The sequence below is a fragment of the Physcomitrium patens genome, chromosome 1, assembly GCF_059467195.1.
Source record: "Physcomitrium patens ecotype Gransden chromosome 1, ASM5946719v1, whole genome shotgun sequence".
NCBI lineage: Eukaryota > Viridiplantae > Streptophyta > Bryopsida > Funariales > Funariaceae > Physcomitrium > Physcomitrium patens.
Genome location: NC_143410.1, coordinates 25167501 through 25186041, shown reverse-complemented (window position 1 = coordinate 25186041; position 18541 = coordinate 25167501). Strand labels below are relative to the sequence as shown.

The following is an 18541-nucleotide window of genomic DNA, read 5'->3' as shown; positions in this document are numbered from 1 at the left end:
ATACTGGACTCCATTATTGTAATGTCTTCTTATCTCCCAATTAACTTTTTAAGAATAGCTCATGGTAGCCTCAAAATAATATTCAATGTAACCACAATAATTGACCTTGGACTAGATGATGACTATTGATACACTACCAAAGAACAATCTAAGACTCACTTTGATACCAATAAAACAAAAGCGGTCTATCTCAAATATTCAAATTCCTTTTAATTTATAGCAATATAAAATCTCATCATAAGATAGGACAAACTAGACTAGGACAAAATCAAACAGAATAAGGCACGGAAGACAAAACTGAGCAACCAAATTAAAGCAAAATAAAATTAAAAAAAAAAACAAGAAGATAGAAAATCTAATTGTATTAAGAGAAAGGATCCAAAGCTATATCTAACTAGATGTTCCAAAAAGGCCTTACTAGTCATGTTTATACTTTGTTCTACTACCTTGGATTTTTTAGAATATTTTTAGATGATAGATCATATTTAGATAAATACTTTAAATTCTTTTTTGCAGGTTCTATACTAGGCCCCACCTAGATAACTACCTTAAGCCTTTTTTAGAAGGTTCTATAATAGGCCCTACTTAGATAATTGCCTTAAATTCTTTTTAGAATGTTTCAAGGTGGATTCTACCTAGTCTACTAATCTAACCTCAATTCTAAAAACTTCTATAACTTCTCAAAGATCGTTCTAACTATCTATTCTTATGTATCAATAATACAAATATCTTATCTATACCCTGTTACAATAAGACTATGAAGAAGTAATAATGATCAAAAAGTGAAATTATAGGATTTACTTGCTACAGATGATTTAAGTCATTAATTACTTTGAAAATTAAAAAATTAACAAGAAATGATTTATTTAATCTATTTTAAAAGTTTTAAAATAATTTTAATGATTTTACATTAAGTTATATAAGTTCAAAGGAAGATAGACTAATAGCTGTAAGTCAAGAAATTGAATAATAACTTAGTACAAATAAGTACAAAAGAAAGGATAGAAACTAACTAAGACATATATAAGCCATAATGATCTCGATAATAAGAAGCTTTGTGCTTTCTTATACAAACAGAAAACTTTTCAATAGTACTTTTTTTTACTCTAAAAAATGTGCCTTTAGAATCTAATACATATCATGAAATTGTTAATTCTCCAAAAGCTCATCAATGGCAACATGACATTGTCAAAGAACTCAATTTTTATGTTGCTAATGGACATAAAATATGTACCACTTTATATATTAATCAATGTCTGATCACCTATAAGTAGGTGTTTAAAAACAAATTAAAAAGCTTTGGCTACATAAACCAATTGAAAGAGCATTTTATTGCTTGCAACTTCAACTACATTCCAGGGCTCGATTACATCAAAACCTTGTCTTTTATTGTTTGCATTCAATCCATTTGGCTAATCTTAGCTTTTACAATTCAATTTAACTTCCATATCTATCAAAAGAATATTAAAATTATTTTCTTCAATGACTTATTTCACAAAGAAATCCATATACAAATTCCAAATATTGTTACTCTTCTATGTCCCAACTTAATATGTTGCCTTCTAAAAATCCTCTACATATTGAAGCAATATTCTTAAGAGTAATTCAAAGTTATCAACTTCATGCTTGTTACTCTTCGCTTTGTTAATTCTATTGCCAATCACAATATATACTATATATATTATAACCATGACTATGTTATATTAACCTTCTATATTAATGATACTATGATTGTTAACAATAGCCTCATGCTTCTCCAATCAATTAAAAATCAACTTTATTCTAAATTTCTATTCTCTGACTTAAGCAAAGTTTATCACATCTTCAACATATAAGTCATCCACAATATTCATTGTACTTTGAAATACCTAGAATCTCTACTTTAAAAAAAATTAGTCAAATTTGGATTTATTGATACTTGATCCATGTCCACTTCCGTTGCCTTTAAAATGTGTCTCTTTGCTACTGAATATTTTATGCAAACCAACAACAACTTTGACTCATAAACCCTCTTTTCATTTGCCAACATAGTTGGCTCTTTTAATTAGATCAATATCTATATTTAACCAAATCTAACCTTTGCAATTAGTATTTTATCTTAATATATGCACAATCTTGGCCCAAAATATGTCTAAACTTACAAGCATATCTTCTATTATATCTACAATACACTCAGATATATACTAGAGTATAGTTGTACAACACAATCAGTTTATCTTTTCTTCAACTTCAATAATGCCAATTAGGCTAGCAAAATAGACAAATGTCATTCAACTTCAAGCTATGCATTTCTCTTGGCTTAAGGCATTGTTAATTGGTGTTCTACTTGCCAAAGATTTAGTGTTCTTTCGAACACCAAAGCTATATATATATATATATATAGCCATGGCTACAGTGGCTTCCAAAGCCATTTGGCTCCAACATTTGCTACATGATTTATATCAAATTGAAATCCTAAATAGCACCACTCTCATTTGGTGTGGCAATCAGTCCATCTTTGTTTTAGTTAATACCACAAAATTTCACTCCCACACAAAATACATAGCCGTTTGTTACTACTTCACTTGTCAACTAGCAACTCACAAGAAAATAGAATTCAACTATTGTCCAACATCAAAAATGAGGGCTAACCTATTTACAAAAGCTTTGTCTAGGCTAAAGCTTGTCCATACTTGGAGGAGAACCAATGTTGGGCAACACTTTAATTAAACATGAATATTAGAAAACAACAATTATCATAAACAAATCATGGTATCACAGAGTCGCACATTGTTTAAGAGTCACAACCCTTTCGATTGTGCCCTCCTCGACAATATATAAACAGTGTTTAAACACAATGTAAAACAGGAAAATGTATTACTAGATAAGAACTACTAAACACTAAAAGGTAACTTACTAGTTCCAAAAGGAAAGAAAGAAGGGGCAACGACTGGAGGACCTTGGATCAGGAGGATACGACAGGCACTGGAGCATCTCCCTCACCCATTCCACCATGTGTTCTTGTCTACACCATGCCCCATGCTCTGTCGGCCATTTTAAATCATTACTTGTAAATAAGTGTGTATATCTGTATATATATATATATATATATACATATATCTATAAATAAATGTATATGATATAGATATATGAGTGTGAGAGAGAGAGAATGAATGAATATATGTGTGAATGTATGTATATATATGCCTAGATGCGGTATTGATTGGGTCAATGTAGGCACCGAGATCTAGACTCGGAGACTGGGGAGACGGAGTGCCGAGAAGAACACAACCACCCCGCTGAAACTGCTCTGGTAAAGAGAAGCAAAGCACAGGCGAGAAGGATATTCTGGAGGTGCCTGGAGCAAGACGACGTGGGTTCCTCGATCAGCTAGCTACGGTGTGTCGGTGATCTGGCGCAGACCGGAGTGGGGCCAGGGAGAGAGTGATCGATGGGTCACGAGTCTCCGGGCGGATTCAACAATTCCCCTCGGAAATGGTTTGGTTGCGGCGTGGCAGATGCTTGCGTAGGTCAATCCGTGCAGTACAAGCCCGGCGGACGGAACAGTCCTGCAGTGAGTTGTTATTGCTGTTGTTTTGGTATTGGTTTCTGAGACGCCAACCCTGACATGTTCCGACGTTTTTGAGGGGACGAGTATGACGATAGTCAACTTCGCCGCCGTGCTTTTGCTTGCTTACCGAGAGTTGTCGATAGGCTGTTGCCAGAACCTCACTGTACCGCGCTTGGTCACCAGGTGGCGTGTAAATATTAGATTCTCCAGAGTTTTCCGAGGTTTTTTGTGCGGGCTTAGTGTATTAGCACTGTCACGACTGGAGGATGCTCGAGTCCACAGGCTTTGACGTTCGGTTGTGGTTTGGGCATAGATCCTGAGATGCTACGCGGATTTGGGGAGTAGTGGGAGAAAAAGCGTGTTTCCGTTTAGTGCACTTTGTGCGATTGGATTGTTTTTGTTGTTGTGAGGACGCTGGTGTGGTATATATGGTTTGGGTTGGGGCCGACTGGGTTTGACGGCTGTTGGATTTCGATCTCTTAGGGGGTCGTGGAGCGGTGTAGCTGCTGGAGAATAGGCTTTCAGTGACAGGGCGATGGTGCATTGGCGGCTTTGAGAGTTGAAACAAGTGTGAAGAGGTGAGTTTCATTTCCTTGGAATTGTCGGTGCGAGATTTGTTTTTATTTTTATTTTTTTAGTGGAGCTGTGTGAGACAGATTTTGGAGCTTGAGATAGAGAGCTGGAAATATGAGGATGACGGTAGGTTCTTTAGACCTCTCTTGTGGATGGAATGACATAAATTGGTAACCTATAGTCGATAGTCGTCAGTTTATCGGTACAACCTTGGTGGAAGAGGTGGCCACAGCCCTAAGAAATTAAAGGTCATATGATCTGAAAACGTTTTTGCATGGAGGATCAGAGGTGATGGTATAGATTCGACGCGATTAGGGTCCAGGCATCGATTTGCGATCGAAGGCGTTTTTCCTTTCATGCAGTAAACCTAAAACCTTTTTACTTTTATTTTTATGTTTCTGCTTATAAACGCAATTTCTTAGATATGCGTAAGGATGTAGCCTCTTACGTCGTAATTCAAATTCGTCCATTTTCGCTCGACTTACAAAGTTGGGTGTGAAGCGAGAATATTAGTTTGGCTTGGAGGCTTATCAGCAGTAATTATAATTGGTATAAAAGTCCTTCTTTCATTTCTGACCACCACACAAGTGTAGTCCTTCCCTGCCCCGGCCGAAAACAGTCATTACCATCTCCTTTCATTACTGGTCTGAATTGAGGTCTTGTGTGGTTTTTTTGTGGTGTGTCGTATTACATCGGCACTGAGCAGAAGCCATTTTTTATAATGCAGGGCATTATCTGTTAATATCCAATCTTGCACAATTGTCTGAGTCAGAGTAACGAAGGATTGACATAGCTGGCTCTGAAGGAATCGACTTGATATCTAGTTGCAGAGCTTGGGAATTTCACCATTTTGGCAGGGAGGTTGTCGTCTAAGAAAGGTCTGCGAGGATTATCAAAACATACTTCGAAATGGGGGAACCCAAGGCTATGGTAGGAGGAAGAATCACTTTCGGAAGATCGTCGTCACTGGCACCTGAAGATAAAATTGGGAATGAACGAGTGAAACACATTCCTGGGGAATTCCCCAAGGACCTGGAACAAGTGGCTGGGCTTCTCTACTGTGCTTGTAAAGGGGATATTCAGGGTCTTGAGCATTTGCTGCAAGGAGGCTTGAGCGTAGATGCTGCTGACTTTGATGATCGCACAGCCTTGCACTTGGCAGCCTGTGAGGGCCATGTAGACGTCGTTCAGTTCCTAATTGATAAGCGTGCGGACGTCAATTGTGTTGATCGATGGGCCAGCACAGTATGATCTCTCTCTCTATGCTTTTTGTCTGTGTTTTTCTCACCAGTAGTTTTGAATTGTTCGAGAAGGTCATTAATTCCTCTTTAATTATCATCGAGCAACTGGGAATGCCCGAAGATCGCTCGTAATGCAAATTACTACTTTCTACACTTAGAGCTGGTTAGTTTTTGCGAAGCCTGCAGAAACTAACGCTTCTTTAATCCCTTGTATTCGTTGGTGACTTTGCGTGACAGCCATTGGCGGATGCCAAGCATTATGGCAATGAGGAGGTTTGCAAACAGCTGGTTTAACTTTAATGCTTCATCGCTTATTTTTCAACGAAGACCTCACAATTTAGTGGTAGTAATCTGTTCTGTACACTGGAATGATTTTCTTTTGGTCAGACTATGTTCTGACGAGGTTGATACTATGTTGTAGACTTCGTCCATGCGAGTGGCTACTCAGAAAGCTATACCGGAGTACGAGATCATTCCTTCACAACTCATTGACAATGTAACGAAGTACAAAATGCCTGCGGTAAGTTACGTGCTCTAATTGTACCCCAAGTTGACCTCAGACACAATTCAGAAAGTTAGCATCTAGGCTTATGCACAACGAGGTGCTCAACTATTTGTCTCACTGTTGATGGTTAATAACTACTGTAATTATCGAACATACGAATTCTTAAGGCTTGCAGAAATAATTGCGCATCTAGAAGCCAGGTATTAAACTATATGGATTGGACACAGCCTTTCACTTGAGTAACTCACGAACACAGTTCGATAGTTACTGTGGATTTCAGCTGTTCTTTAGTAGTTCGGATGGACTGTTGTGCTAGCATTTTGATTGTAGGGTGTATTGATGTCTTTTGGTTTCAGAATAGCAAATATCGAGTGTCAATATGGCATGGAACAGTAGTTGCTGTGAAGGTGCTGTCAAAATTGGATTTCTCGGAAGAAGCATTGTAAGAATTTCCATTTCATTTGATGTAGGTGCGCAATTTCCATTACGCTCTAGCCGTAGCCTTGGGAAGTTTTGGCATCACTGTTGTTAAATAATTAATTGTGAGGTATGTAAAGAGGGAGGTGACGATGAAGGGTTTGCGCTAGTACGATTTTTGAGCTGGAGCATTTATAGAACTACAAGAATAAGGAAACCCAGTTGATACAATGAAAAGTATACTTTGTAAACTTGACCTCCGTACTGAATGCTAGTTTTATCCTGCAGTGTGGAATTTAGAGCTGAACTTGACCTGCTGCAAAGATTGAGACACCCAAATGTGGTGCAATTTTTGAGTAACTCAAAACTCTCCAATGATGATTGTCACGGAATTTTTGCCAAAGGTAGCACTTTCATTGCATCCTTGCTGCCGTTGCTGGAAAGAGTGTGTGTGGAAACTGTTAAAAAAATATGTTTTGGAAGCATGCTGTTAAGCTGATCAGTGCTCTCGGCATTCCTCTTATGTCTCCAGGCTAGGTATCATTGGCCCAGTATTAATGGACAAATAACAAGGCTTTTAAGTCTTTAGAAAGAGCTCTTAGGTTTTGGGAGATTTGTCTGATAGGTTGTAAGACATTTTTATCAGTGATTTTAAAATCTGTTCTTCAATTTGATAGATGGACTTGGCCAAGTATCTCAAAGAAAAAAAACGGTTGGATCCAGAAAGAGCTGTTGCGTATGCCCTGGATATTGCCAGGTACATTGTCAACTCTTTTGCATGTATAGTTTATCCCTACTTTCAAACACCTGTAGCTATAATGAATGCTGTAGGGCATTTCTTTAGTCTCTTTGACAAGTACTACATTAAACTTTGTTTTGCCTTATTTCCTCGAAACAGGGGAATGAACTACCTGCATGAAAACAAGCCTCCAGTAATCCACCGCAATCTCAAGCCCAGGTGAGTTTGATGTCTCATAGTGGTGGACCTTTGTTCGAATTCCTGTTTGTGCAGATAAATGTTGATGGAGGGAGTCATTTGCAAGGAACAGAACACATGGTTCCAATCATTCACATGGTCAATGCTGTTTGTTATGAAAGTAGCAATAGGGAAATTTTCTGTAGTCAGTGTTCCATTCTTTGTGGTAAAGAAATGAATAAATAAATAAATGGATTCTGACAAGCGAAGCGGTGCCGTAGGGGGCTTCAGCAACATATTGAGGGACGCCACGCGTTTGAAGGTTGCTGATTTTGGGCTAAGCCTTCCGGTTCAAGACTCCACCCCTGGGACTCCTAGCAATAGTAGTATCCGGTCAACTGAGTCTCTCCGCACAAAGCCACCAAAAGGATCATCATGTAAACTCTCCATCGCTCTTCACCAAACCTGAAGCAAGTAGGATTTTTGTAACTGGTAGTTCTGTTTTTGTCATGCCCGGTCAGGGATCATATACTGATAAATGCATAGCGCAAAATGTAGCTACAGCGCTGGCAATCCAATTGCATTTTCGCTACGACTTGTGTCGATGTCTACAGAGGACCATCGCCTAATAATTCACTCGGTGGTGATCTGTGCAGGTCGATACATGGCTCCAGAGCTCTATGCCAATCCCTTTGGAGGTGAAGAAATTGATACAAGTGTGGACGTGTTTTCCTTTGCTCTTATTGTCCAAGAGGTATATAACAAAATTGAAACTTCTTCGCTGTCTTTTTTCGCTGTTTTTCTTTTCGATTACTGTATGAAGGGCTCATGTATCTACAGTCATATAATGTCAGTGTAACCACTTTAAAGCCGAACTTCCAGTTCGACCTTATTCCCCGCTCTAATTCTAGTTTTCCGCATTGGTGCCACATAGATGATGGAGGGGTGTCCACCATTCCATAATCTAGATCCTGAGGGTGCTGCAAAGGCGTTTGCTAAAGACCAACGACCACCTTTTAGACAATTTTCTCGGCGTTATCCAAATGACCTGAAAAAGTACGTGCAGCTTGCGAGTCCTCCCCCTGTCTCCATGTTATCATCTTCTACATGAATCTCAAGTTTTTCAGTTTATTAGTACTGAAGTTTGCGTGGCATCACAGTTCCTAAGCATCTGACGGCTTTGCTCTTGCAGCTTGATTGAAGAATGTTGGCACGCAGTACCGTCTAAGAGACCAAGTTTTTGTACGATTATCCCACGTCTGACGCAGATCCAAAGCGCCCTGGCTGAAACAGGTTTCTTAAAAAACCTTACATCTGTAATCCGCGGCAAACTTGCAACCTAATCTAAATGTAAAGCTCATGTGCAGGCTGTTCGAGATCTAGATGATTAACTTATAAAAACAAAGGCGTGCGCTCGCATACCGTCCAATTTAATATCCATGGTCAATGGTAATAAATCCTAAGGTTCTATGTTTTCCCTATTTTGTGGTGGGACTAGTGTGTCCTGCATGTACGTCTTCACATTGCCCCAAATTCGCGATCTTGTTTGAAAAGGGATCGTATATTACTTTACATCGTTTAATGACACCGGCCTCAGAGGGACTCAACATGGAATTTGATTTTGTATTGAAATCAACCACGCCTTGCCATGCTTGAGTGGATCGGTTATGGGGACCAATACAATCGAGAATGAGAAGCGCTACATGTGACCAATCGACAATCAGCTATGCAGCTTCTTATCTAGAGACTGTCTTATGTTTGTTTTTCTTTCTTTCCCCTTTTTTTTTTTTTTTTTTTTTTTTTTTTCATGGGTTTGAAAAACTTCATTTCACAATTTCAGAATTAAAGCATGGAGTAGGTTCAAGAGCTCTGTCCATGTACAGAAGTTGGTGTCTATAATAAATATGTGGATTATCACCCATGTGTTGATGGGGACAAGAAAGAGCTTTTGTTCGTTGAGAGAAAACAATACTACTAGGTGATCCAACTAGGTCCCCAAGAACTAGTCCTGGGGGACTTTATCCACGTTAGCTTTACACATAAAAAGGACCATTCTTCTTCTGGAGAGCAACGACTTTCTACTCGCAATATAAATATTTGGAAAGAACCCCCATCCTAGGGAATAAGAAACAGTGAGTTTATTTGCGGGGGTTCGCCACATTCTGTCTTTCGTTTCGCATTATGGGAAGAGATGGCTTTACCAGAACGTGATGACATATTTCAATAAATATTTAGACCTTAACAAAGTGAAACTCCAGATCAGCCAGGAGTTTCTCAATGGCAGTTTATATTATCGTGTGAGTCACAATGATTAAGTCCATTAACTGAACTGTCATGATCATTGCCACTCAACCCAATTGTAGTCAACAAGTGAAGTCCCTGGAGAGGTTGGAACCGCAGTGGCTGGTACAAACCATCCCGATCAAGTCAACCCTCGCAACACTCCCCATCCAGGTCCCATCCGTGCTTAAACACGATACACCCAATCGATCATTCTTGTTACTGTAACTAACCCTGCAGGGGGCAACCTACAACTCGCCTGACAAGCTGATTAGCCCGGGATGGTATGCAAGATATGGCTGCACGTTCCGTTTGCGAGTGATCCAGGTGACCAGGTTGGTAATGTCGTGGTATGGATCGTCTATCTCAGAAACAAGGATAACGTGCAATAACCTCCAACAATTTCCAACTGTCTGATACAATGGTTGACCTTTAGCTCGTCCTCATGTTAAGTGTGAGGATTTACAAGAAAACATGGTCAATCTTGGAGGTGATTTTTGAGGCCCCCCTTCCCCCAGGAGTACGGGAGCAGATACCTGGAGTATGGGGGTTGTCAGTTCCCCACATTACTCAGAAGCTGTGTTACCGCCAGAAGTGAAAAAAGAAAAGAAAAAGACGAAGTATCTAAGCGAGGAACCCTCCTGATTCAATATTGATGCGTCATAGCAAGATGAACTAACAACACGGACCATCAGCCACGCCGTGCATCTGGATTGCAGGGTTGTTTCTGGTCACAAGCTTTTCGATGGGACCCCTGCAGGAAAACGGATGCTCTACGGCTTGCAGTCTCATGACCTTTCGTCGCAAGAGACGCAGACAAGCAGTGGCCCCATCGCCTCCTCGGACACCTTTTTTCCCTGTGGAATGCAAATAGAGGCAAGCTCACTGTTCTCGAGGGGGGGGGGGGGGGTTAGTGTCAACCTGGTCCCACAAACTTTGCATTGCAGTGCACCCTTCGCCTTAAAGTGCACAGGACGTGCGTTTAATCCTGATTGCAGACAGCTTCCCGAACTGTTCAACAGCTCACTTAAGAGGATGACTCATTGGTGGGATCAATCCCATGGAATTGTCGATGCGACAGACTTCGATAACTCCAGCTCCTGCGGAATTGCGTCACACCGATGTTGCTATTCTCTTTTGATGATCCAAGCCCAAAAGGAGAGCATGGGCACCACCTAGATGGAGACGTAGCTAGCTGGACAGTTAAGATAGACAGCTAGATATCTACACTCACACTCTCTCACATTTCTGGAGATATTTGCAAATATATATATATATATATATATATATATATATTTATTTATACTTAAATGTGACGTATTATTGCCATCAACATGGACGTCACAACAACATGGAAATCTTCAATCTTTGTATTTTGAAGAACTAGATTTTAAGGGTTGTATATTTGAACTTTTATTTTTTAATTTCACTAATAAATAATTCATTACTAAATTAAGAAAACCAAGGAGTCAATGTAAATATTTTAATTAGAAAGTATTTAAACTCAAAGAATATAAAAGCATCAAAATTTTAAAATAATTTGATTTTTTTGAACATGTCAATAATACAAAGATTGAAGATTTTTGACACTTTTAAATGGCTTAAAACTCTCTTTATTTAATTGTGTCTCTCTCTCTCTCTCTCTCTCTCTATATATATATATATATATATATATATTAATATAATAAAAATAAAAAAATTCACATCCTATTGTTTAATTTTGATTATAAGTTCTAAAAAATTTGAAAAAAAATCATATAAATTTAATTAATTTAAATAGTATTTGATTAATTTTAATACATTAGAATATATATAATGAGTTCTTAATGCCACACCCTCTCTTATCATCTCATTATTGATTCCATCCATCCTTCATTTCCAGTCCCATTTTTGATCCCTTGTTCCTCATTTTTTTCTATTGTTCTTTGTCTCCCATTCCTTGTTCTCAGTCTCATGTCGTTGTTTTCTTCTCTTGTTCCATCTCTCATGTCTTGAATTTCTCCCTATCTCTCATTCCTTATCCCTCAATATTCTTTGTAGGCAATTAACATAAACTAACATACTTTGTCTTTAATTTTTTTCCAAATCCTCTGCATCATAATGTATTGACAAATTTTATTTCACATTCCAACTTGGGGTGTTATGACTCTTTGGCCCAAGAGCATCCTTCTTCCCCTCCAATTTATCAAGAATTTGATCTCAGCTTCCAATAGAAATCAAGTACAGTAGTAGTTATAGTGATGGTCGACCAAAAAAATTCTTGAACAATCTTGGCAAACACTCCTTTTTATTCCACATTTCAAAAAATGATAGAATGGATTGACATTAATAATGTTATTGCCTCCCATCAAAAATAATTACTAGCTATTAGGACTTGTTGCAATGCTATGCATATTGACACAAGACCAACCATCTTTTCTAGTTGTCTACCACCAAAAATTAGTAGCGGGACTCAGAATTCATGACAACTAGCTTATTATATAATACTTAGTGATTCTTTGTAAGACCTCCTCAAAGGGTCATATCATTGGGAAACTAATCCTTACTTCTCACTAATTCATGTAACATACACCAAAAATATCCAAGTAATCTTAGTAGTATTCAAATATCTCCCTATGCAAATATTGATATTGGACTCAAAAAAGATAGTGAGTAGTCGACACAATAAATTTGGGATGAAAACAGGGATATGAGACAAGGAATGAAGGAAGAGAATAGAGACATGGGATTGGAAATAGAGGATAAAAATGGAGGCATAAAGATTTCAAATGAGGGGCATAGAAAGAGGTAGGGGAATGGAAATAAGAACTAGAAATGGGAGACAAATACAAGAAATGGGCAAAATCAATCATGAAATGACAAAAGGGGTGTGACTTTATCAACTCTCTATATATATAATTCCTTGTTTCTTTCACAAAGATAAAATATTAAAATATAAACTTCTTTATCAACACTAATTTATCCAAAATTTTGCTTCCAAATCATTAAAACTCTTAAAATTAGAAGTAGTAGTTTTATTTTGTAAAATAGTCAAAGACTGAATTAAATCTATAAATATAAAAATAGAAAATAAAAAAAATAAAAAAACTCTCCATAAATTTAAAATACATAAAAAAAATTAATTGTCCTATTCAAGCTAATAAAAAACCTAGAGATATGTTTCATGTAGGTAATTGATTAAGCTTCAAATATATTCAAAAATGTTTCCAATTGCATTTAAAACTGAATCAATTTATAAGGATAAGTTGGAAGTTTTTCAAACCATCAAAAAAAAGTGTAATTTTGTAAATCAATGCATAAACAACAAAGGTGTGTACTACCTAAAAATAATATTAAACAATTTTATGGTGTATTTACTTGTCTATAGGATCCCTTCTTTTCAATAAAACAAAATATTATATATACATATAACTTTAGCATAATGCTGTTCTTTTCAGATCCTGTAGTTAAGCACCTTCAATTAGTCAATAATAATCTTGAAGTTTGATTGGTGGATAAACTCAAAGACCAGTCAGTTGCATTATGAGCAGAAACAATAACATAGTCTATCAAAGCCATCCAGGTGACAAATAACCTAAGCATCTTTCTTATGAGTTTTTTGAAGCACAACAAACATAGAAAAGTTTTAAGAAAGAAATTGCTGGATGTGTCATTTGACTCATTTGAAACATTTCATGCCAAAAACGTACTTCACATTGGCAAAACCAATGGGTTTAACCACTTGTGTGTATGTGTATATATATATATATATATATATATATGCTAAAACATAATAAAATGGACATTCAATCTGGATTAAAAGCTTGAAATGTGATATTTCATGACCAAATTCCAATCTTTCATAAATACTATACTTATTTCAATTAAATTTTGAAGTTTTGGATCTCATTTTTTGTTTCCAATGCTGATTGCATTTTCTTTTTAATCAACTTGCCCCAGAGTCTACCATGAATTGCAATGCATAAAATTAATTCATTTGAACATTGCCTCCTCAGGATTGTAAACCTTTTGCTGTTTGTATTTGCATTCTTTTTATACGATAGAATCAAAAGAAAATTAAAACAGTCGAAGTAGGTAAATCAAAATAACAAATCATCCCAATTCTAAGCAAATCTTTGCTCCATCTTCAATTATGCACTATACAATTGTTTCACTTTTATTCTTACTGCAGCAAAAAAGAATCCTATCCATGTGTCATTTTCCACCAATCAAGACCAAAACCTTAGAATTGGAATTCAGAACATCAAACAATTTGATGCAATTGTTTGTCATTCTCTGATAGTTTAAAAGTGTCATAACCTACGTATCTTTTTTCTTCCCATTAAGTTGTCCTCCATCAATCTCTCTCTCTTTTATCACTTTTTTTTTTGCATTTTTTTTATTATTATTTTATTATTTCTCCATGTACATGTAGAGATATGTACAGACACAAACAAATGTACATGTAGAGATAAAACACTCGGCAGCAACCCTGCTCCTTTTTCATCATCCAAGTAGATGAATAGTTTTCTCGGAAGTAGGGTTTGGTGTGCGCCAACGTGCAGATGAATGAGCGGAAATTGTGTGTCTTTCTTCGAGAGGTTTGTGGACAATGGGGGAGATTCCAAGCCCATTGTCCCTTTGATCAATGTGTGGTATGTGTGTGCACATTGTTTTTCATATGTGTTTAAGGTGAAACCACCATTTGGGACCCCATGCATCTTTTCCATTCCATTCATGCAAAAGTGATATTTTTTTGCTATCCGAAACATATCAAATTTGATGTCAAAGGTTGGGTTTCAATCAAAAAAAAATCTTGATGCTTGTTGTAATATGTTCATATCCAAAACAGCCACAATCTTGTAAGTTTGTTCTCATTGATTGTATCATGAGTTTGTCACTTCAAACATTTTCTGTAAAAGATTTAAAAAAAAAAAAAAAAAAAAAAAAAAAAAAAAGTTTGTTTGGATCCAAAATTCTACTTGTAAAAACTACTTTTAGTGATTATGAAAAACAAAGCTCATTGATCATGTCCACATATTGCTTTGATTTATCAAACTGATGGCTAGCTTGTCAAGATCAAATTTATGTGTTTCATTAATTCCAAGCTTGTAGTCAAGTTTCCAGATTCACAGTTATTGAGTTGAATTGAGTGAACAATCGGGCAAACATTATTGCTCTTGCAAACTAAAAAAAGAAAAAAAAAAAAGAAAAAAGAGGAGACTTTGCAAAAACATTTGGAAAAAGAGGATAATCCTTTGACTTTAGCAGTGTTTGCTTTCATTGTTAAGCCCTCTACAGTGCTTGATTTTTTATTTTCTTTATGAAGAATACCAATAATTTCAACAACTGTTATTCACCATACATTCAAACAATTTAACATTCTCAAGTCAATTGTCTTAGAGATGGCTGTATATTGGTTCCAAAGATCATGTGTTGTGTGTTGATGTTGTTGTGAATGCCATTCAAAGAGCACAAACTCATAATTCCATTCACCATATATAAATTTTAAAAATGGATTTAACTTTATATTTAATTTGGGGAGGGGATGGGTTTTATGTTGCTTATTTCTAGTTGAATTTCTTGTTGATTTTATTTGAGTGGAAGAGTAAATAAGAAAGTGTGAAAAGGAAGCCCAATTTCAATCAATTCTAGGAGTGAAGGAGTCTGGAGTTAATGCTTCTTATTTTTTCAATTTTCAAATATTGGAGGAGAGACCTTCCATTCTAGTTGCAAAAGTATATGACCAAGTCCCATATATTGTTGAAAATTCTCTACCCAGATATTCAAAGTCATACAAAACAGGAAAAAAATCGATAAATAAAATTAAACTTATCAAAGTGATATTTATAAATTTGAAGCCACTCGCACTCCTCAAAGTGTAACTGATAAATGATTTGAATTTTTTTCTTTTTTCTTTTTTCTTTTTGATGTAAGACAAATCTGGGTATTGGGTGAGTTGAATAGGGACGTAGGATTATTAACAATAACAATATGATTTTTGATAATAAATAATATTACTTTACATTGGAATTCGAGGCAGAATAAAGTAAAGTATATTAAATACACAGAGGGGGGGGGGGGTATGAGATGGAATTAAGTTTGAATGAACAGTGCCATGTATGTATGTATATATATATATATATATATATATAAGAATAATTGTAAGTTAGAGTTTAAAAATTTAAAATAATCTAAACAGGAAAATTAAACAGGAAATCCAGGGTTCTTTTTGGATTTTTTATATTACTATCAGCAGAATTTCTGAATACAAATTCCAATGGATTTAATTTTCTCAATTCTGTTGCATCATTAAGAATATATATATATATATATATATAATCATTGTGACAAGTGCAAAGAGTTCAAGAGGTTGAGGTACAAATTACATGGTTAACAATGAAAGTTGTAAAAAGTATAATAATACAAATATAGTGATAATAGAAGGAAAACAAAACTTTTTTATTTTTATTTTATTATAAAATAAATAGAAATAGTATTAAAAAAAAGCTGCAAAACGTTCTCAATGATGATTACATGTAAGTGATCATCATGGGTAAAAACTCTCCATATTTTCTGATTGAATGATATTAAATGATCATTTCAGATTAAAACAATTAAGTTTGGAGTGTAATTAACATTGAAAAGCAACTAGATAAAATAAACAAGAACTTAATTAGTTGACATATTCATACTTGAACGTCTCAAGACACAATGACATAAATAAATTTTAGAATATATATGGACTTGATTAATGAAAGCAAAGGAACACAACAAAAAATGTATGATTGAAGTGGCTCTAGAAACTGAATACAATTAAAAGTGATCAAAATTTTCTAATACACATATGGAAAAAAAAAATTCAAAAAAAAATTCAACAAGATATGAAAAGAACTCTTATAATGACAAGAATACATATACATGTGTGTGTGTGTGTGTGCATATATATATATATATATATATATACTTATTATTTACTTGTAAGATTGTAAAATATTGTTATATTAATTTATAACACAAACATGAATAATATCTTTACAACTTAATGATTCTAGCTTAAGTATAAATTGAAAAAAATAATTCAACTATATCAAGTTTATTACACAATTCATAACCAGGAAATTGAAAAGATAAGTAATTCCACTGATATTTTCCATATGAAACACCATTTACTACTGTGTTGGAGGTGACTATGAAAAAACAAAATTAGGCTTCCAATGTAATATATTCATTTTGGTTTTGAATAAATCAAAAACAATGTAAGTTCAAACGTTTTGTAGAAAATTCTTTACACAAGGCTATATATGTGTATATATATATATATATATATATAGATATATAGAAAAATTTAAATTAAAAAAGATCAAACATATCATTGACATATGTATATCAAATGATATATATATACATATATATATATATATAACAAAAAATCTCATATATAAAGCATTATCAAAAATATAACAAACAAATTCTTTTAAATTTTAATGAATATGATTATCAAAGAAAAATATTAAATCAATTCATATGTCGCTATTTTTTTTATACTTCTATACTATTTAATACTTAGACTCTCTTGCCAATCCATCAATTTTACATTTTGTAATGTGTTGAATTTATAAAGACATGGCAAAGGTAAATAATGGAACTCTTGGAAAGGATGTTAAGGACATAAATTACAAACAATAAAAACCACGATACACTCTTATATTACTATATAGTAGGTATTCACTCAAATATAGTATCATATTAGAATAGCTATTGATAAAGATAAGACTAGAAACTCTTTAAATATGACTAAGAATAAGAAAGGTGCCAACAAAATTGAAGGAGGCTTCACTCTTACTTCTATATATACTATCTAAGTATGAGCTACATGGCAACATTCTATAGGACCTTTGACATGTGTCTATCTTGTGAGACATGTATCTAATCTGCAAGATAAGTTTCTCATATATACACTACATGGTCAATTTATATTACAAGACATCAACATGTACAATATGTGGCTAATTTTTTGGCCAAGTTTTTAATGTATCAATTGCCTTCAAACACATATAAAGTCAAATTTGCATCTATATAGCTTCTAAGAAGCTTCTCTATAAGATAATATGAAATTTACCTACATCTTCTTTTTGATTAACTCCTTTAATTTAGGTAAGTATGTATGTTTGTAATAAAAGGCTATAATGGAACAACTAAGAAGAAGAATATAAAATTTAGGTATAAAAGATTAGTTGCAAAAATATAAACAAAGAATATAAAGATTATTTTATAACAAAGAAATATGGAAAAGGTATTAGAAGTGAATCATGAAGAAAGAAGTACAAAAAAGATGTTAGAAGTAATTCTTTTTTGAAAGATCCAAATGATAAAAATAATTTATAATATTACAATAAAACTATAAATTATTGAAGAAGAAGTAATAAATGAATTATTTATTTATTTCTAAAATAAATAGATATATCAAAAAAATCATATAAAAAATTTAAAAAGGTATTCAACATATATATATATACAAAAATCCTTATTGATTTTTTCAAATAATTTAATTATATTTATTAACAAATTTTATGAATTACAGGTATGTATACTTTTCTATTATTTTTTTATAGATAGATCTATATAAAAAATAAATATTTTTTACATAAAATCATGGTATTTTTAATAATATATAATTTTATTTATACTTATTATATAAGTTGTAATAATATTCTTTACAAACCTTCTATATCTTACACACATATATATATATATATATATATAGACATTCTCTCTTTCCATCTCCCTCTCTTCTCATTTCACTCATAAACAAACATACACTCTCTCTTTTTCTTAAACACACACATACATAGATATATATATACACTCTCTTTTTTTCTTCCACATATACATACGAACATACACTTTCTTTCTTTCTTTCTTTCTTTCTTCTACACATAGAAACATTTTTTTTTTCCACATACATACTCTCTCTCTATCTCTCTCCAATATACATACATAGATATTCTCTCTCTCTTCAATATACATACATAGACATTCTCTCTCTCTTCCATGTATATTTGTATATATATACAAAT

General features: G+C 34.4%; 1 long non-coding RNA gene and 1 pseudogene across 2 annotated transcripts; both read left to right on the top strand.

The window, feature by feature from the left end:
* Nucleotides 1–3273: 3273 nt before the first annotated feature.
* Nucleotides 3274–8683, top strand: LOC112277453 (serine/threonine-protein kinase 12-like; annotated as a pseudogene). The gene is made up of 13 exons (XR_016505645.1): nt 3274–3578; nt 4034–4128; nt 4851–5368; nt 5602–5637; nt 5786–5884; nt 6226–6311; nt 6575–6690; nt 6964–7043; nt 7185–7244; nt 7494–7639; nt 7859–7956; nt 8137–8258; nt 8395–8683. The product of XR_016505645.1 is annotated as a serine/threonine-protein kinase 12-like (transcript).
* Nucleotides 8684–12078: 3395 nt separating this feature from the next.
* On the top strand, nt 12079–13296 carry LOC141046267 (uncharacterized). The gene is made up of 3 exons (XR_012219064.2): nt 12079–12349; nt 12652–12791; nt 12920–13296. It is a non-coding gene; the product is annotated as an uncharacterized LOC141046267 (long non-coding RNA).
* The last annotated feature ends 5245 nt before the right edge of the window (nt 13297–18541 follow it).